The 22,623-nt window shown below is 40.5% G+C and overlaps 1 long non-coding RNA gene across 1 annotated transcript; it reads right to left on the bottom strand.

Moving 5' to 3' along the window:
• Window positions 1–3,231: 3,231 nt before the first annotated feature.
• On the bottom strand, window positions 3,232–9,341 carry LOC117282838. Its single transcript, XR_004513743.1, has 3 exons — window positions 9,207–9,341; window positions 4,151–4,341; window positions 3,232–3,915 (listed from the first exon to the last, which is right to left on the bottom strand). It is a non-coding gene; the product is annotated as an uncharacterized LOC117282838 (long non-coding RNA).
• Window positions 9,342–22,623: the final 13,282 nt, after the last annotated feature.

The raw sequence follows: 22,623 nt of genomic DNA on the forward strand, positions 1-22,623 counted from the left end.
TAGTTGGTTGAGGGGCTATGCTAAAAGCCGGAAGGTCGCGGGTTCAAGTCCCGATGTGGTCAATGGATTTTTTCAATTGACCTAATCCTTTCATCCGCACTATGGCCCTGGGGTCGACTCAGCCTCTAACAGAAATGAGTACCAGGAATCTTCCTGTGGGGTAAAGGACGGCCGGAGCGTAAGGCTGATAACCTCACCGCCATCTGTGAGCTGATTATCTATAAAATATTGGAGCCTCGACGTCTCACAACCCTATGGGTCTTCACGGCCTGTTACCGTTACTTCTATGACATTAATTTGACAATCAGCTTTGATATTTTGTATGGGCGCTAATGTTCTTCTAATCTAATAATGAAAGTCTCGCGTTATCCTTGATTTCATCCGGAGAGTTGTTAGTAGCTACCAACCCGGAAACGTACAGTCAGGATACAAACTAATCACTGAACATTATTATATGGCTGGCGGCTGTCTGAGCCTGAAGCAATATTCGGATGGGTAACCGAGACCCCATTAACCGTCCCCCTTGCGGCTTATGATACCAGCTGCAGGGAAGTGTACGAATTACAGGCACAAAGCAGAAGAAAAGGGACTGACACCATAAACATGTTATTCGTGAACGTGAGATAATAACCGTAAAATTAAAATTTGTATAGAAATACTTGTTTCATAATGATGTTAGCATCCAGTTACAGTAATCTTCTTGTTACGGAGTATCTTACTGCCATCTGTCATTTTGCTGGGTATATGAAATTACGTGCTACTCGGGACGACGAGGGCTGAATTTATATAACCATAAGACAGCAACTGTTGAGTTAACAGACTGCGTACTTCGTCGTACTTTCCGTCAGAGCCCTCTCGATAACCTAAACCTGAGTCGGCCCCAAGGATGTAGTGAAAATTCCAATAATCTCGTCGGAAATCGTACCTGCGACTTTCCGGCTTGTGGGAAACGGAAATATAACTCCAAGTATTCTTAATCTCGGTGCGAGATGAGTAGCCAGCTTCACCTTCGGCCGCTTTAGCCCGTCAGCCATTGGATAGAAGACGGGCTGTGACGCACAGCAGGTCTTGACGCCCTGGCAAATAATCAAAAATATTTTCATTACCGGGAATCAAACTCCTAATCTTGTAACTATAGACCATATTTTCTAAGCTCTCCCCAAATATCAACTGTAAAAATATGAACTAGTAAAAAAATATTTATAAAACTGTCACTGCTTTATAAAAAGGTAAAAAGTAAAGGTATCCCTGTAACAGGCAGTGGAGGCACATAGGCTTGTGAGACGTCGAGACTCCCACATTTTCTTTAGACAGTCTGCTCACAGATGGCGATAGTTTTTCAGTCTTACATGCCGGCCGCCCTTTACCCCCCAGGAAGGTTCCTGGTACTCATTTCTGTTAGAGGCCGAGTCGACTCCAGGGCCATAGTGCGGTTGGAAGGATTAGGTTAATCAATAAAGCATCATTTACAAATTCTGTTCACTCTCGTGTATACGTAGGTAAACATTGGATAAATCTGTCTACAAGTTCTTCTTTGAACCTTTTGTTATAGGAATAATTATGTCCTACGTCACTCTTAAATTACTCACGGGAAGCGACAAAATTAATCGATTTTAAAACGAAACTATTCAGTGGTTCAGGTACTTTTTTTCTTTTTTTGAAGTGGAAACATAACCGCACAGATGCCCCCACACAATGTTATTCTTCTTGTTCATTCAAGACTGACGGACATAGCCCTACCCCTTTATAATTCTAATCGAAAACGCTTAAAAACTGAAGGCACTCGGTAAGTGGGAATGCAGACATTATAAGAACAATTAAAAGTAAGGGGCATCCAAGCGGAGACTCCATCATATTTTTTGTGCCGAATTTGCTAGTAAAGAGCTTTCAGCAACACTGAAGAACGTAGCATACACAAAGAGTCGCGCGGACGTGTGAAATATTAGCACTGCAATTTATCACTACACAGAGCCATATAAGAATGTCCACTTCAGGGTAGAGATTACAGTTGTGGGGGCACGGGGACAGTCAAAGTATGGAGGCCCCTGTCAGTAAAAACAAATTTAAGTTACGACAATAATTCTTTTGTCCTCGTTCCTTATAAGAGAAAGATATCCCTGTAACAGGCCGTGGAGGCCCATAGGGTTGTGAGACGTCGAGACTCCCACATTTTCTTTAGACAATCGGCTCACAGATGGCGGTGAGGTTGCCAACCTTACTCGCCGGCCGCACTTTACCCTCAAGAAGATTCCTAGTATTCATTTCTGTTAGAGGCTGAGTCGACCCCAGGGCCATAGTGCGGATGGGAGGATTAGGTAAATATAAAAAAAAATCCACCTCGTCGGGAATCGAACCCGCGACCTTCCGGCTTGTAGCATAGTGCCTCAACCAACTACGCTACCGCCTGCCCTCACTTCTTTCCCTATAATGAATAAAAATACAAAGTAGATTTGCTTAATTCTAGAGACGGAAATGTCTTAATGAAACGTGTGGATTCTGTTTGCTTTATGGAGACCCCGTGGCCTCTACTTCGTGGAGGAGAGTGATTCTTGAGGAGCTGATGGTCGCTCAACCACTCTAGAAATTCCCTATCCTTTGTGGCACCCAACCGTGAATTACCGCTTTGCTTATCCTGTCGACTCAGTCCACATCCGCCACCCACGCGCATTTCACGAAACTCCACTTTAGTATTATTAATTTCTCATCTACACTGGGATTGAACCAGGGCCTCCATAGTGGGATACATCCTGAAGATGGGCGGCATCACGTTCCTCTGGTGACCCTACTACCTCCAAATCCTGCCATGAAGATAGAAGCAGCAGGCTTAGTTGAAACACTGGAAACCATCTACCAGGCTATACGGTATCACATCCTTTATGTTATTCTGAGAATGGAGGCAGAAAATTAGTCGAAAACATTGGTAACCATCTACCACACTAAACAGCGTCACATATCAGAGGATACCCTGAAGATAGAAGCAGCATGTTCTCTCGTGGATCCTACCCTGTAGATGCAGGCAGCATTCTCATATGGTAACTGGTAACAAATTACCAGTATACACGAAGTCACATGCCAAATGTTACTTATCTCGGTTCATCCTGGTCCGCCACACTAATAACTGTATATAAGACTTTTAACCACTGTCCAGTGTGATCGATAAAATTTGTGTTCTTAATTTTTCATTCTTTATATGTTCTGAAGATGGTCGTTTTGACCGAAACACGTAAAGAATGAAAAAATTAAAGCACAACTTTTAATCAATCACACAAGTTAAAAAAAACTTATACCCAAATATTGCCCTTAAACTGAGGCAAGTTCCTCTGAAATTACTTTAACGACGTACCAATACACAGTGCATTACATATCAGAATATAGTCTGAAGATAGAGGCAACAGTTTCGTCTAGTTAACTTACTGCCTTCATATCCTATCCTGAAAATGGGGTCAAGAGGCTCAGTTGAATAACTGGTAACAAACTACCAGACTACTCGGCGTCACATCCCAGAAGATACTCTTAAAAAAGAAATAGCAGATTCCTCTGAAACTTTAGTAAGGGCCTACCAAGTTACACGATATCACATCCCAGAATACAATAATTTCCGTTCATTACAGTGTTCACAACAGCTTGTCTTTCTCAACCGAATGAATCCAGACCACACCCTCACATTACGTTCCTCAGATTCGTTTTCATGTTATTCTTCTATGTGGAGATCTTCCAAGCGACCTGTGACGTGTTGCCGCTAGCCTAACGACATCCTCTTCAGGGACACTGTATCTCTCAGTGTGCATAACGGTTGACACATGCATGGAAACGCAGTTCTCCTGCAGACGACAGGATGAAACGGTGCCTCAAACGGGGGCATCGTCTTACCATGACGTGTTGTAAATCGGTACACCACGACACGCCTCAGGGGATCTAAAAATAATAAATTCCGTTATTACTGCGAAGTCATTTCGTTTGGAAACAATGACAAGGAAATTAGCATAAGACACTTCAGCCAGTAAGTTGAAAGGACTGATATGGAAATCACATGACAGTTAACATCCCAGGGCGAAGAGTTGATCAGTGTTTACACACCTGACGCCATCTTGAAACTATTAAATCGATACTTTAATGGAAATTCATAGACTCCTACACGAGTTAGACTTACCGCTAAAAGCGCAGACAGAACTGGTAAATTGTTGTTTACGAAGCTGCTTCAGGTATCTCAAAAACGTCTTTATTATCCGGCTTGAAAAGCGAGTTGAATTCTTAATATGGCCCTCTGGCCAAGAAGGTTATGGGCCTCTGCTTTATGACACACATCACACATGCGCAATAGACGTCCGGATCAGATAACATCTGAGAACATGAGAGATGTGGAAGGTATTGCTTTTCCTAACTCAGGAACAGGACAACTTGATTTATCGTATATAAAAATGTCTGGTACTGTGGCGCCAGGGAGTAGATTAATTCTATACAAAGCTCCACTCAAATCACAGTCTCAAAAGGAGGCTGACGCTCTACAAATAAAACTGGAACTTGACTTTATTTTATCTACCTGATCCGAGAGCCGTTTGCTCTCTTTGTAACACCAGAATCAGTACGCAATTCTCGGAGTTATTTTCATAAGGTAAGGTGAAGGTAGCCGGTCACGGTAGCCGAGCGGTCTAAGGCATGTACTGTTTTCGCTCGCTTGGAAACCGGGATCGTGGGTTCGAATCCCACTCAGGGCATGGATGTTTAGTTTGTGTGTGTGCGTTTTTCTGTGTTTGTGTACAGGTAGAGGCCTTGCGACGAGCTGATCACCCGCCCAAGGAGTCCTACCGAATGTGTAAGATCTAGAAAAACCGAAGTGAACAGAGAAGTTCATGGAGGTAGGCCTAGGCCCACTGGGGCTGTAGTGCCAAGGAAAAAGAAAAAATAGGTGAAGGTAAATTTGCCCCTGTGCTTAACTAATTAAGCACTATCCAATGAAGGCGTATGGGGGAGTGGATGTATAGATCATAATTTTCTTGACCTCGGCACTAGTTGGAGGAGAGTGGTCAGCTTCACGCCCCGGCCGCTCTACCCCCGGGAAAGAGCCCCCAGTACCGATTGTATAGGAGGTTGGGTGGACCCCAGAGCCGGTCTGGACGATTGGAGAAGTGAAAATTCTTCACCCTACCGGGACTCGAACTACGCTAACTGATTGAGTGTAGAAGAGTCCTTCTGGAAAAGCTGATATTCCTACAACTGTTCAAGAAATTCTCTGCCTTTAACGTAATCACTACCATCACTTGTAGCCTTCTTCCGTCTTGCAATGCAAATATATCAATATAGAATCAGATGACACTAATTCACATTTAAGTCACTAAAATGTTCATTAAAATGTTTAAAATATAATTAAAAGTATATACATTCTGTGTTTTCTGCGCTGCATTCATCGGCCACACAGGGCCATCTTCATGCAACATATTTTAACGAATCCATTGCACTGGGCACCGCCAAATCGTACTCTAGGCTGGGGCCACACTAGCACACAAAATGCGTCCTTTGTAACGAATGTCGTGACGTCCGTTGTAGAAATAAACAAGACAGGCGAATGCTACGCTTTCTTCTGGCTCCATTGCAGACAAAAAACTACGCACCGCATTCTGCAACTGTGTGGTGTCCTCAGTAACGTCCGTCATAAAGTACGTTCGTTGCAACGGACGCATTTTGTACGTCGTTATTATTAATTCTGGTGTTATGGGATATGCCTAGATCATAAACTGAAGTAACTGAACCCAGTTCTTGTTCACACCCCCTGCTTTTGTAATCACTAATTTCAAAACTTAAAATAAAATATTTGCTGTGTATTCTGTTCTATATATAAAACATCCGTATAAAATTTCTTTATGTGGCATTTTCGTGTCTTCTTAAGCATACTTTGGACAGACATAAAGGACAATATTGTAACAGACTGTGGACGGATCATTTTTAAGATTATAATTGTCATAAGAAACAAAAAAGAATTACTCTATAAGATAAAAACTCCGTGGCCTGTAGTCCGCAAGCGAATTATACCGACCGAGCGACCGCCGCTTGTCTGCGAAGTTAGTGCCAACTTTTACGGATAGAGGGTGTCACGTGGTGGTCGATAATCTCGGTTTTCTAGACCGGAGCCGCTAATTCCTTGAAATAGCTCCTCAATTATCCTCACGAGGCTGAGTGGACCCCGTTCCAGACCCACTACTTCTTACAAAATCTGGTAGCGTCGGGAATCGAACCCGGGACTTCTGGATCTGTAGGCAGGAACTCTGACCACTAGACCACAGAGAAAGTCGATACAGTCCACAAAATCTGTCGCAGAGCAACATCGAATTTCTCTGGCGTTCACATGATATGTGAGCAACACCTGACATGCACACAGCATAGTGGAAAAACAAAGCGATTAATCCGGAAGCAGAGAATTTGTTTTTGATATAATTATTATCTAAGTATGAAAAACAGAAGCGTAACAGTCTGCTTCGAGTAGTGTTTCCGCACGCTGTGAAGACTATGAGAAGAATATTTGGCGTTGGAAGTCAGTAGAATTACGTTAATCCAAGTGATAAATTGTCATAAACAATTTTATAAGAATGTGATTATTGCGTTTACTTAAATTCATACGAAAACGTAATTATTCAAGTGATATTTTGAGCAACTGGTAAGTGTAACCGTAAATCGTGTCGTCATATGGCCATGGTGTGCATGACTGCAGATCCAGATCATTTCTTATTCCTGTAACGCCTTAATTACAGAAAGGCGAACATGAAGAAATTAATATAATTTTTATGAAAAGTAAACCGACACTAGAAATATTACCTTTAATGTCTCACATATTTTAACACTTCTAATTATGGTACAATTTTTACTGAAATGTTCCTCTGTTGTTAGTTATGTAGATTTCTCGTTATGGAACAATTGTTAACACCGTCCGGTGTGATAGAATTTGTAGATGTCATTGCCTTTACATGTTTCGGTCAGCTGACCACCTCAGAAAGCATAAGATCAGAATTTTCAAGAACTACTATTACCAATAGACTGACGATGGTGTATGCTGTACAGAACTAGCTCTTTCTAACGGGCCGAACTGAGTAGGTTTATCCTGCCCCATCCATCTGAGGACGGAGACAGATCCAGTCTCCGAAACGTTCTGGTTTTTGTCTCCTATATCCCACACGATCGACAGAGTCCAATATAAGCCTAATAGTTCTGTACTATTACAAAGTTCTTAATACATACTCGTACTTAGAAGTTCTTATATAAAAAATTATTTATAATTATTTGGATTAAAATCTTATTAATGTCTAATATTTAAGATCTTGAGGATATGGTTCATGTCCTTGTGTCCCTTCTGTCAAAATGGAATATTGGGGTGTTAGTTGGAGTCCTCAGATGTCCTCGCAGTGATGTCCCCGCCTTTTTTTAATTTGTTATGATTATGCAATTATATTATGGGTATTATATATGTAAATATACTCTCAATTATTCTGTAATTTATTTTACTAGTGTGACGGATAAGAATGAATAAAGTTCAGATTACCCGTATTAGACACAAAATGACGACCTTGAGTACACCTTTCAAAATCATATTGAATGTATGCGTTAATTATAATAATATCTAATTTCTTTATTAAAATCATCACAACACAACTATATTAAGGTCGGTGCCTAGTTTGGCTCTGCTACATGTTTCGGCTATTAGTAGCCATCATCAGGCAAATACATGGCCAACATATATACACCACTGAACTGCAGTACTAATAAAATTGGATACAATAATATTAATTACATTAAAATACTTGGCCTGAGGTCGGCGTACAAACACATATATAAAACGTAATTTGTCGTTTGATACAAATGCAACAATTTTTTTTTAGCATCGGGTAGGACGTGGACCAAAGAATCAGTTCTTATAGCATCAATTAAAAGGCTGCCGTAAAATAAATTTGTTTCTCGTATAAGAAAATTTTAACCTACTTACGTATAAAAACAAATGCAATGGAAGGCAGGTTTCTGGTCGAATTTCTTATCATCTTTGCCAGAGGACGTCGGATGTGTGAAGGCAAAGAATAGAAGAAAAATAGTTCTTGCTCGTATAATCATCTTCACATTACTGGCATATTTTAACTTGTCTCTACGGTAATACAATTTACAGAACTGCCTCGAGTGTTGAACGCAACGTAAAATTAACTTTATTTCAACAATATAATTATAAAGACACTTGACGTATTTCGGACGTTTCTTATAATGTTTCATCATAATGAGAGAAAAAAATTGCTACACGAATGACTGTAGCAAAGACTCCATACATTAATGGCTTCATAAATAATTTTATCTTATTAAATTAAGATTATTAAGACGATTAGAGAGTAAATTTAAATGCAATGTCATGTTAAAACAATGTTAATTTCAGAGGAATTAGTATCATATTCAAATTCTCTCTTCCGTTTTATGACACTTTTGAAAGTCCATTTCTATGCATACTAGTGACATCTGGCAACAATTGTGTGGAATAATGCATAGAGCACTCTACAAACCTTCTGACCATTCGGTTCCACAGTTGTAAATAAAAAATAGTGTGTGACGTCACATCCTTTCCCTCCTATAACGTGAACATCATGCTGACAGCTACAGTGCATGTCCCGTTATTATTTACGTTCTTTATTAAATTAAATCTGCGTGTAGAATATCGGTATAAAGTACGTATTACAGAAAATCGGGCATGAGCCCAGTATTCTCATTGTTAATTTATGTTTCAATTTAATTTTAAAATGAAGAGATTGTGATATAAGGCCTTGTAGACCGTTGAAAGTCAATAAACGTTTCGGAGGGACATGTCGCCTTCATCTTTAGGGTCGAAGAATAAATAAGCAAGAAACCGTTTCTTGCAACGTGCTTCATGCTAGTTTCTTGCTTGGGTTATTCTTCGTTCTGAAGATGGAGACGACATATTCTGCGAAACGTAAGTTAATTTTCAACAGACTACATGGCGTTATGTCCAAGAAATCTGAACTCTTCATAACCACTGCTGTGAGAACTTCAATTTTTACATAATTTTAATATGTCAACTGAATTTATGTTGTCGCAAAATGTAAAACTTTACTTCCCTGTTAAAATTATCGTACAATATGTCTTTGGATTGCCGTTAAATTGTTTTGTTAAACTGAATAGAATACTAATTATAATAAACGGAAAGAAATAAAAGGAAAGCAACTCACAGACACAGATGCAAGAAGATTCTGGTCTGCAGATCACGACCTGTCGCTGAGGTTAGGCACGAGTTTAGTGTTTCATTATGCGTAAAATATAACAAACGTGGTTAAACTTCGATGTTCCTTTGTTCGCAGACGCCATACTTGCCGACAGCTGACATGACGTTCAAGATATCCCTCTAGTGGCCTATGATTGAAACAAGAGCACGCAGCGATTGCTTACGACTAAAAAAAGAAGACAGTATATACTCGTGTCTTTCATAGAGCCACAATACTGCGCTTTTGTTTCAGCGTAACCAGGGAATCATATTTCAAGCAAAAGATAATAATTTATATAACTACTATGAATTTTAAACAAAGAATTGTAAAAAGGTAAACAAGGTAAAACTATTTCTATAACAGTCCGTGAAGGCCCATAGGGTTGTGAGACGTCGAGACTCCCACAATTTCTCTAGACAATCGGCTCGCAGATGGCGGTAATATTGTCAACCTTACGCGCCAGTCTCCCTTTACCCCACAGGAAGATTCCTGGTACTCATATCTGTTAGAGGCTGAGTCGACCAAAGGACCATACTGCGGTTGGAAGAATTAGGTAAATTGGAAAAAATAAATCCACCTCATCGAGATTCGAACCCACGGCCTTCCGGCTTGTAGCATAGCGCCTCAAGCAACTACGCTACAGTGTACCCAAAACAAAGAAATGTAAGAGTGAAATTCTACTGGGCTACGTAGAGCTACATCCCGGAACATATAGGATGGCCCAAAAGCCAGTTAACTGCTTAGTAAAATGCAAGGTAAATTCCGTTGGAAACTTCTTTTTCCTTTTATGGAATTTATAAAAATCATTCGAAATGAGATCCTCCATTTTCAATGCACAAATCACAACGCTGTGATACCGTGCTACAAATTGACTGGCAGGTTTAAATATAAACATTCGTCTTAATACGAGAGAATATTTTAGGTTAACTGACTTTCGAACCACTCTCTGTGTAAAATTTCATTACTTCCCCATATATATCTATATATTTCACTGCTTACAATAATAAACGTCATATCTCAACTGCTTAAATACGGAACTTGTCTCCAGTTTAGTGTAAGGTTGCGAATTTGAATTATGGAATATTATGTCCCAGGACTGAGGCGTAATCTTTGGAAATCTGTAGAAAAATACAGGAAGACTTTCAGAACTTCCAGGACAAAACTGTGAGAAGATTTAAGCAAGAGTTCAACAAACCTGAAACGAAATGCTGCCCACGTTTTAGCATATAGTAACGCTGACGCCTAACATGCATATGTCACGTGCGACGGCCATAACTGAAAATGGGGCGTGGTACAGGAAGAGACAGGTGACGCGCGCGGGTAGCCATCAGGCAGGACTGCAAAGTAGCCTACTAGACACCTCTATGCACTAATGTGTTATGATGATGCATGAGCCTATAGTAAGACATTGCGTAGTTCATTGGTAGTGAGCTTACTTCGTGGTTCCAAGTTCGAATCCGAGCGACAGAAATTAATTTATGCTACAGAGGGCAGGATAGGCATTGCTTATGTCTTTTTTGTATTTACAATTACTTTTCACAATAAAAAATCTTCAATTGTCATATTCATGAAAAAAGTTTAAAAATCTATGTATTTAAGAAAGCAGTCTGCTTTTACCGGTTCCCACGGTCTCTTCGCCTGCGGATTTCTTATATTTTTCCTTCCACCCTGAAGATGGAGGCTATACGTTCCTCCGAAACGTCGGTTAACACCACATATACACGGTGCCAAATCCCAGAAGACTGCTTTCTTCATAGTCACCGCCATGAAAACCTTAAATCTTACATGTATGTATTTAGTCCGTCAATACTGCAACAATCATTAAAATATTCACCATTCAACACTAACATGACATGTTTCGGCCACAGGCGACCATCCTCAGGTGTTTCGATGCGTCTAAACTGTTACGCCGTTTTGATGCGCGCTAAAATTGCGCGTTGTAGTCCACTTAAATTAAAATCTTTCATAAAATTCTATGCACCTCGTTAAGGGGCGTCATCCGGTTGTTTAAAGATATGTGATGCGTGTATTTCAGACAGTTTGTTTCAGCAGCTACGATACCACACGATGCCCGAGGAGGTTAAGCGGCCGGGGCGTGAAACTGACTATTCACTTCCATTTAATGGGGTCAAGAAGAGTGGAACTATAAATCCACTCCCACTCATGGCATAGTGTTTGATTACAGAGACAACTTTACCTTTATCCAGACGTGTAGCTACTGATGTTTCGTCACAGACGGACAGACATGAGCTCCAAAAGAAAGCTGTACTTTGCCCCTGAAAACCTGTTTGCTAGGTACGACCAATTTATTATTTTAAGTTCTGCCGTATTTCTCATCTGATGAAGGCCGTAAGATGAATGTAGTTATCATGAATTCCTCCCAGGACCCGCTCTGTTGTTCCTCACAAGAGTTGCGTCAGATCGTCGCGTACGGAGTAGAGTCAGCACGCACCAACCCACTGCTAACCCACGCAATGGCCAGCAGATCGAAGACCTTCGCTGTTGCGAACACGCACTATTTGAATTCTGTGTAACAAGTGGGAGTGACAGGGTCCTTAAGAATCTGTGACCAATGACGTTACTTACCGATCGTTTGCTCGTTCGCTGTTCATTTAGCAACGCTGTTAGTAACGCAGGTTAAGAGCTTCGAATGACTGGATCAATCTTTGGTTCTACACTCCTTTTCATTGGAATAGAGACCGGTGACGGACTCTTATGAACACGGTAAACAACTTTCGAGTTCCATAAAATTTTGGGAAATTCTTGAGTATCTGAGAGACTGGTGGCTCCTCAAGAAAGGCTCAGCTATACAGATTTAGCTACATAAATAATAAACAACAAAAACAAAAAAGAAACTCCGTGACCTGTAGTCCGCAAGCGAACTATACCGACCGAGAGACCGCCGCTTATAGGCGTAGTGCCAAATTTAGCGGATAGAGGGTGTAATGTGGTCAGCGCAACGAATCCCCACTGCTGTCAATCACGGTTTTCTAGACCGGAGACGCTATTTCCTTGAAATAGCTCCTCAATTATCCTCACGAGGCTGAGTGGACCCCTTTCCAGACCCACTACTTCTCATAAAATATGGTAGCGCCGGTAATCGAACCCGTAACCTCAAGATTTGCAGCCAGGAACTCTGACCACTAGACCACAGATGCGGTCAGTTACTTAAATAATATTATTATAAAATATTGCAATTTAAGTTCTTAAGAATTTCCAGTAATTGACTGTCTTTGTGGTCTAGTGGTCAGAGTGTCATAAGACACCACGATTTACGGTTACACTTACCAGCTGCTCAAAATATCACTTGAATAATTACGTTTTCGTATGAATTTAAGTAAACGCAATGATCACATTCTTATAAAATTGTTTATGACAATTTATCGCTTCGATTAACCTAATTCTACTGACTTCCAACGCCAAATATTCTTCTCATAGTCTTCACAGCGTGCGGAAACACTACTCGAAGCAGACTGTTACGCTTTTGTTTTTCATACTGAGATAATAATAACATCAAAAACAAATTCTCTGCTTCCGGATTAATCGTTATGTTTTTCCACTATGCTGTGTGCAGCTCAGGTGTTGCTCACATATCATGTGAACGCCAGAGATATTCGATGTTGCTTTAAGACAGATTTTGTGGACTGTATCTACTTTCTCTGTGGTCTAGTGGTCAGAGTTCCTGCCTACAGATCCAAAATTCCCGGGTTCGAGTCCCGACGCTACCAGAATGGGGTCCACTCAGTATCGTGAGGATAATTGAGGAGCTACTTCAAGTAATTAGCGGCTCCGGTCTAGAAACCCGACATTTAAGCTGAAAACCCACTGACGCGACAAGCCGCGCGCGGTTTGTCGAGTGTTGTCGCTCGCGGCCGTTATTTTTGTATTGCTTTTAGGAGCCTCGCGCGGTTAAGTTTTGGAACGCGGCAGACAGGCGGCAGAGCTGTCGCACGCCTAATATGTAAACGGACGCGCGCGACAAAGAGCGGCTAGCCACTCGCGACTAGTCGCGTCAATGGGTTTTCAGCCTAACGGCCGGGGGGATTCGTTGCGCCGACCACGCGACACCCTCTATCCGCAAAAACTGGCACTAACTTCTCCGACAAGCGGCGGTCGTTCGGTTGATATAGTTCGCTTGCGGACTACAGCCACGGAGTTTGTTCTTTTTGATATTATAATAATAACATTTACATAAAAATGCACTTATTGGTAAAGAAGACTCATTGTTTTTAATATTGTGCGACTACTGTACGTCAGAAGCTTTGAGGACACCGCAATGTCTGCAGCTGCCACCGTTTAGATTAAAAACTTGCGAGCTTCACCTCCTTTCTAAAGCACTACATATTGTTACGTGGATGGCGCGTCACAATATAAAGGAAGCAAACTATATGAGATCTGAGGTTCTCTCAGCGGTGACTCATAAGATTACTGTCTTCTGAGATGCCACACCGTCTAGTGTGATAGAAGTTTAGCGTGCATATTGCCTGCAAGTTTCAAAATATGGAGATTATTAAAATGTTCTCGTGTTATTCAAGGCAGACTCGCATTTCACGTATCATATGATTACTGTACTTCTATTGGCTTATTTTGGACTTCACCCATCGTCTGGTATATAAAAGACAAAAAAACCACGACGTTTCGGAGACTGCATCTGTCTCCGTCTTCAGGTGGATAGGGAAGGATAAACCTACTCAGTTGGGCCCCTTAGAAAGAGCTAGTCTCAATCACTCTTTCACTCAATCAATCTTTCTAAGGGGCCCAACTGAGTAGGTTTATCCTTCCCTATCCACCTGAAGACGGAGACAGATCCAGTCTCCGAAACGTCGTGGTTTTTTTGTCTTTTATATACCAGACGATGGGTGAAGTCCAAAATAAGCCAATAGAAGTACAGTAATCATATGATACGTGAAATGCGAGTCTGCCTTNGATTATTATTCAAACTGGCAACGTGTGTGACACCCCTGATAGAGTCAGGATCAGTAAATTACGTTTAGACTGTCGCGTAGGTGCGGTTTAGCAAATTACGAAATAAATTATACCTCACCTTTAACAACCCACGTCCTCATCTTACATTCCATGACCACAGATAAGTAAACATTATGCATATCAGATGGAAAGTTCGGTACAACGACTGCTTGAGGGCAGTGCGAACAGTCACTTGGCAAAGATAACGGACATGGAGTGCTATACTCTGTGTCGAGAAGATTCTGTGCTTCTGTTTCCGGTTTTAGGGGGACAAACAAATAGATGCTGTTGCAGATTAACGGTTGTAGTGCCAGAAACGATGTGTCACGTTTAAAAACATTATTGGCTTCCATTTATGTTATGTTATTGTCTAATTTCCAGTTAAATTGAACATTTAAGAACCAGAAATTTATTATTTGTACGATTTCAAGAAGGGAAACTGTCAGTTACCTTGATAAGTACAAAAAAAACTAAATATATATTAAATTATAATTTTAATTTTTGTTTTGCATGGGTGTGAAACTTGCTCTGCAGCCTTATGGGCATGCAGTACTTGTGTCCCCGAACAGAGCGCTGTTGTAAGTAGAGTACAAATTATTCACCCAGGAGAGCTGCAGTAACGGAACCATTACAGTGAGATACGTAATGAGGAACTTCATATGAAGATTATATGCTCCGGGTTGTGGCGCCGTGTAGTCAAGTAAAATTTTAGTGGCAAGACGGTGAAACATACTGCTTCCTGCTTCAGGGTCGAAAAACAGAGCTGTGCTTGCTTGGCTTACTCTTCATCCCTAAAAATTTGGATAGTACATCCCTCCAAAATGTCGGTGAACTTCTAAGGGACTGCACGGCGTCACATTTGAGAGGGCAATACTCTTCATAGTCAATGTTGTGAGGAATTCAAATCCAACATGAACTACAGATATTTAATCCTCATTTAATCTTATTAAAATAAAGGTATCCCTGTAACAGGCCGTGAAGACCCATACGGTTGTGAGACGTTGAGGTTCCCACATTTTCTAGACAATCGGCTCACAGATGGCGGTGAGGTTGTCAGCCCTCCGGCCGCCATTTACCCCCCAGGAAGATTCATGGTACTCATTTCTGTTAGAGGCTGAGTCGACCCCAGGGCCATAATGCGGCTGGAAGGATTATGTCAATCGAAAAAAATTCAATGACCTCATCGGGACTTGAACCAGAGACATTCCGGCTTGTAGCATAGTGCCTCAACCAAATACGCTACAGCGTGCCCCCCGTTTTAATCTTATTAGGGCAAGTAAATGAATAATGATGACACACCGTTATATCCCAGAAGACAGAAGTCTGTTTTAAAGTACTACTCCATATTGTCTGTCCCTGTGAGAACTGAAGTCATCCAAGAAAATTCCATAGACCACAGCAGCTGTAACCTAGCCGGGATTTTAAATTCGTACCTACAGAATAAGAAACTAACCATCACACACATTTTTCTTAATATCGTTCATGATTCGCTTCATTTTAAAATAAATTATGGAATTCTTGTAACGTCTCTGGTTTCCGCCATTGTTGCTGCTGCATTTAACGTCTGACGTGCAGGGCAACGTCTGGAGATCCAGCCACCAACCTCTGAAACAGGTGCACTATTTATTAAATTCCAGGAGGCGTGAAATTCAGTCAGCACGTTGGAAGGACACCTGAAAAGGATTCACAACAATTCCATTAATAACGAGCTGTTCTCCCGCCTAATCCGTCGTAGTAACGAGTCCCCCAAATTACGAGTGCAGTCTGCATGAACAACACATTTAAGAATAATCAAGGGATGTACAAAAATGAATATTGTTATAAATTATTAAATATGTGAGATATATAAACATATTCAATAAAATATTAAATGAATTTGTGTAGAGTCCGGTTGTTAGAATATCTGGGGAAAAATGGGGGAAAATAAGCAAATATCCAAACAAATCCTTAAGTGTGTCACGTTTTTTCGGGGGGGGGGGGGACTTATAAAAAAGGGTCTGGATTGAATGATAGGATTTATTGACACCTAATACACACAACCCGGGACTACAGTTAATAGAGCGCTGTCGCTGTACTACACACTTTACATTTCACCGTTACACACGCACCATGGTTCTCAGTCTTCACTAGTCGTGTCCTGACAACGGATTTATAACAGTCTCATTGTCACTTCAAATTACACATCAAGTCTTCTGTTCATTGTTTAATTCCTTTCTTGCCATTATTCTGCAACTGCCAACTCAATTCAGTTCCTCTACTTCCAAGCTTTTTTCCTGGCAGGCTGGCGTCTCGAAACTCGACTCTTCACTCTCCCCTGCTCAAATGAATTCCTCTTTATAACCACTTTACATTGATTCCACGGAAAACACCGTATTGTTGTCCCGAATTTTTTAGACGTGTTTACCGTACCACTGCATAAAAAAGATCGCGGCGCGGACCACACAGAAAACAGCCTCTCTATTATTGAGGGGTGTTTACCACGGGAAAGTTTTCACCGAGTCTTTGCCTAGCAAGGGGTATACGCGTTACAATATATATTTGTCAGTTTGTTATTGTTTGTAGAAAATTATTCATTACGTGTTTATGGCAGTCTCTAATTACGTAAATTTCGTACAGAATTTAATTTAAATCTCTCCAGTGGCTCTCGATTTAAAATATAAGGACGAACAATAGGAGTGAATATGCGTCCTTATCACGTACACTGCAAAGCAAAATAATACCTTTTTCAGTATGACGGCCAATTATCCTAAAAAGGAAAGAGATCCAACTCCTGAAGTATCCTGTAAATCACCAATGGCCGACTGTCAACACAGGATCGATATAACTGATCGATAATGTGACAGTCCGTTAGAGAATGGCGCAGTTCTCAGTACATGTTCAGTCGTGTGAATATAAATACTCAATCATACTTTAGACCAAGACAGTATGATCTGACTAAAGAATAAAACGTTTCTGGAAAGTGACAGCAACGCTTGTTAAAAGGTCGAAGACGAAGAAAAACTTGCGGGACAGAAGAAGCAGGAACAAGAGTAAGAAAATCCACAACAGTCGCCAACTTAACAACAAGAAAAAGAAGAAGACGATAGAGCAGGAAATGAAAAAGGAGTTTATAAGAGTAACCGAAAGCAGAACCGTCAGCGATTTACCAGCAACAAGAAGAAGAAAATCTACAAAAACAAGAATAAGAACAAGAAGAGCAACTATATCAACGACAAGTTGCATATGGATGTTTTCTCCTGTCTTTTTTCCTTTTTTTCTTTTTGTGAGCTAGCAAAGAAGAAAATAAGATCGAAATTGTTAAATAACCCAGGAATCAACAACATAACAAATATAATGTCTGTATATTTCAAATTTAATCATTTTTTCCTCCAAATGCATGTTATGGTTGGCAGTGCTGTTTTGGGTACCAACTTAAAACGCCATCAAATAAAACGGGTTAAAACAAATCGATGATAATGCCCCGGAATGTTCCGTCAGTAAGTCATCATTCAATCATTCAAGTATCTTTAATGCAGATTAAAATTTGAACCTGCTCAAGCTGGTTCGCTTGCTAATTTCTTATTGTTTTCTACACTGAAGATGGAGGCGATATGTTCCTCCGAAACGTCAGTTAACACAATATCTACACGGCGTCACATCACAGAAGACTGTTTTCTTCAAATTAAAATTGTTCATAATTTCTCTTTAATTTAAAATAACATTAAAATTTCTACATGTTTCGGTCTTACTTCGCCATCTTCAGGTAATTATTTATTTTTAGAAACTATCGCACTTCACTAGATCTTAAGTCAATATATTTCCGTGCTACTGCATATCGTTGTTCACACTAAAACGTGTTTATTTGAGAACGAAAATCTCTTTCACTTCCGCGTTATTTTCCTTTTGCGGCGTCCATGTTTGTGTCCGCATCGTAGGTGTTTGACGTATATCCCATATAACAATATCGCGGTACCCTGATCTCAAGTGCCACTAGCAGATTTCCGGATCAGCGCTTTCTTTCATCTTCTTTTGTTTCTAGCGGCGTGATGAACACAAATTGTAGCACGTTGATTATTTCATATATCGTATTTCTTACTCTGTATTTGGTTACATCCTCCCAAAAAAAAACATTTTTCTCAAAAAAAGAAAGACATTTACCTTGGCGCTTCTCAAAACGAGCTTGAAAATATTATACATTCACAAAATCGTAAGATTTTTAACTTCAAATAACATAGCGATTATTAGTTAGTTATTTAGAGAGGGTGGGTTTCCCCATGCACCGCGACCAGTTTGATCTATTGTGCTTCCCTCTATGATATTCTACCAGTCTCTATACCCAACCTATAAATGGTGCGTACCATCAGTCCCGCCGAGCAAGCGAGTTCGGCCATTTGCTTAGCGGTGTCTATAATGCTTCCCCCATCTATCAGAGACCTGAGAGACTATTGTTGGGCGGGAAACGTCCTGGAATTTGACTCAGTGATCCCCTTTGGGGATATGAGGTTCTTTTACGTGCTGTAAAGTTACGACACGTGACACACAGCTTAAAGTCCCTCCCGGAGGACTTGTTCCCTGATTCCGCCCTTAAAAATTCGACGACCTCCGCCGGGTATTTGAACCCGCGTACTACGAGTCATGAGGTGGGAACGTTACCTCTAGACTACGGAGGCCGCTTAACATAACGATTACTAAACTGCATTAATAAAATGCCAGATCTAATTTCCAGAGGTCATCTTTTCATATCATTCTCTAGAAATGTTAGGTGAGACTGCAATAGACAGCAACTTGAATCACAACCCAAAATTTCAACAAAAGAAAAATAAATGTATAAGGTTATTTTCTGTTGTGATCGGCCATTAAAATTCTGCAAGATGATGTGTGGATATAAGAATGGATCAGATCGAATTCCTGTTGGTCGAATAGCTCAGGGGGTGGTCTATCTGCAACGCTATAAAGCAGACAGGCATACTATTCAGGGACATAACGAAAATAAATTAAGCCATCAGCCAGTTTTACTTTCAGAGGGAACAGTGTGCACGGTGGTGGGCCAGTGATGAGAGAGGCCACGTCACGACTCTGAAAGAAAGGAGGAAAGCAAAGAACGGAAGGAGGGAAGAAGGATAATGGAGAATGTATAAGAGCGCAACTAACTCCAAGCAGCAAAATTCTTCTTGTGAATCTGGCTGTTGCTCAGCTGGTCAAGATCTCCCCTTTTTGTGAGATCCAGATGTTACTTTTTGTTCGTTATTTTTGGGTGACTTCAATATAGTAATCAATATAAGATGATTAAAAACGGAATTGGAAGGGAGCGGTCACAGAGTACTTGCCCAAAAATTCATTGCCGTGCACTTGTCAATACCCCCATTTTGCTCTAGATAAATTTATTCCTTTTCGGCGACTCCAAATTTTTAGATCCATTTTTATATTTTTCTCCAATTTGAACCTAAGTCTCCCAGTTGATCTCGTCTGTTCTCCTTTCAATCTAAATTTTTTAAGCTTTTCTCCTTTCTTGTGAAATTTACATGTTAATATGAATCCGAGATCTATTATCATGATTAAAACAAAGAAATCCTTGGTTTTAGTCCGCAAGCGAACTATACCGACCGAGCGACCGCCGTTTGTCGGCGAAGTTAGTGCCAACTTTAGCGGATAGAGGGTGTCGCGTGGTCAGCGCAACGAATTCCCACGGCCGTTAATTTCAGTTTTCTAGACCGGAACCGCTATTTCCTTGAAATAGCTCCTCAATTATTCTCAAGAGGTTGAGTGGACCGCGTTCCAGACCCACTACTTCTCAGAAAATCTGGTAGCACAGGGAATCGAACCCGGGACCTCTGGATCTGTAACCAGGAACTCTGACCACTAGACCACATATATTTTAATTTACTTAGTGGGCATACCTTCGTGTGTGAATCACTTCTATTTCCGCGTCGCATCCTATTTTAAACAGAATGAGATGACATTTTTACCAGCTGTTACATGTAACAACTGACTATCTTCCGAACGGTACTTAAGTGAATATAACGTTATATTGCGCACCCAATTTGTACGGCGTAACTCTGTAGTGGACTAAACCGTCTTGTAATTCGTTTTTAATGTTCATTGCTATAAACGAAATAACATGGCAGTCACCTTATGATGCATTCAAATCCCTGAAGATCACGTCTTGCCCATTCCGCTACGTAAAACTTGCCCGCATAACAAACGGGAAATATTTAAACTTGTTTCTTGTAACATTCATTTTGTGTAGTGTGTCCTTTATTGCTTGTGTGGTTTTGTGTGATGTGTGTTATTTGGACAGCCTCTGTGGTATAGTGGTCAGAGTTCCTGGATACAGATCCAGAGGTCCTGGGTTCGATTACCGGCGCTACAAGATTTTCTGAGAAGTACTGGGACTGGAACGGGGTCCACTCAGCCTCGTGAGGATAATCGAGAAGCTATTTCAAGGAAAGTAGCGGTTCCGGTCTAGAAAACCGAAATTAACGGCCGTGGGGACCCGTTGTACTGACCACTCGACACCCTCTATTCGCTAAAGTTGGCACTAACTTCTCTGAAAAGCGGCGGTCGTTCGGTCGGTATAGTTCGCTTGCGGACTACAGGCCACGGAGTTTGTGTTTTATGTGTTGTATCACTGCCACCGGGTAAAAACCAATTTGCAGTTTAAAAATAAATAATAATAATGACAATAACAATAATTACAGTCTAAAGACGGACGGTAAGTAGCAGTTGGTCTTTTCGCGACGCATTCGTCTTGTCGGTGCTAAGGTTGACAACTTCACCGCCATCTGTGAGCCGATTGTCTAGGAAATGTGGGAATCCCTACATCTCATAACCCTATGGGCCTCCACGGGCCTGGTACAGGGATAGTTCTACCTCTATTTTACTTTTATACTCACCAATATTGGTGGGTCGCTGAGGTCTACATTCCTAGGCAGATTTCATTTTTGAAGTCAGTAATTTCCTTAAAACCTGTTATATAAAGACACAGCTATATGAACTGTAGGAATGTGGTTAATTGAGGCAATTATTTACTGCTAAAAATTTTGGCGATAGAATATAACACTTGAGAAGAGGCTTTTCTTTAACTTTTTCCATCGTCCAGTATTCCAAAGAAGACAGCATACAGGAAACTTTACAGTTTTCAGTCCTCAGGTGAAAGATTTGGAGGCACCTACTCCGTGTGGCACACTAGAAAGAACTATTCTCAATCATTGAATCTCGTAATGGTGCCATGAAGTAATTTTTAATTTTTTTCGGTTCAGATATTAAAAGCGGCATAAATAATAAGCAGAGTTGCTGCTTTTTCCTTCTTGCCCCTCTTAGTCTTATACCCTGAGGATGGAGACGGTAATTCCCTCCGAAAATTTGGTGAACTTCTATCGAAATACACAACGTTACTTCCCCCAAAAAATAGAAAACTTTTTGTATCATATGCCAAAACCAATAAAACCTAAAATCCAGCAATAGGATTACTGATCGACACACACACGTCTAATAGCCACTCAATAGTCCCCCGATCATCCTAATTTCCATTACAAGCTTCACGGTTTATGTTCATACATAATCCAGTTTAGAATTTTCCCCATATAACAAAAGGTAAAGCAATATTACTAGGAATTGTTTGGAAACGTCTGCAAGTATCCGACAGCGACTTTACAGGCAAATTTGTCCATCAATCAAGCAATTTGTTGAGGCAAACTCCAGATAGTGAGGGGAAGGGGAACGTATAGAAATGTGATACTATTATCCTATCCCATTTTATTCCTCTTTTCCATCAGTCAAGTCTTTCCTTGAATAACCTTAATTTTGCACTCAATTTTATCCTTTTTTCCCTGTACAATAGACAACCCGTGATCTTTACATTTTTCTTTTACGTTTTTCAGTTACTGAGACATCTGAATGCAACAACTGTCTAAGTTTGAAAGCTCTAAAAGCTAAACTGAAAAGATTCTTGTTTTATCTTCTAAAAGGATGTTGATGTCTCTTTACAGCAATTGAAAAATTTAGCTTCAGAGATAAATAAAATACATTTTTCATAAAGAGGAATTAGAAATTATTTATGTCACTGCTGCTTACGAACTTGTTGGCTGTGTAAACTTGCATAATATATGTACACCGAATAAACGTACACAGACATTCATACTTCTAGTGGGATTCGAACCCATGATCACACTGTTCGAGCGGGAGAAGAAAATCATGCCTTAGACAGCACGGCTACTGTGACCTGCAGTGTATAAGAATAATATATAAGAATTCAGTTCATACCTCACAGGAAACAGATCCGAACCCACGGTCCCGGCTTCCGAGCGAGCGAAGACAGTTCATGCCTTAGACCGCGCGGCTACTGTGATCGGCTAAGCTTATATACTTAGATAGTACTTTAAGTCTTGTTCCAATATCTTATTCAGTAAAAAACTTGTTTTTGTTTGATAAATATTTCGAA

Source organism: Cryptotermes secundus, unplaced genomic scaffold, assembly GCF_002891405.2.
Source record: "Cryptotermes secundus unplaced genomic scaffold, Csec_1.0 scaffold493, whole genome shotgun sequence".
NCBI classification, from domain to species: Eukaryota; Metazoa; Arthropoda; class Insecta; order Blattodea; family Kalotermitidae; genus Cryptotermes; species Cryptotermes secundus.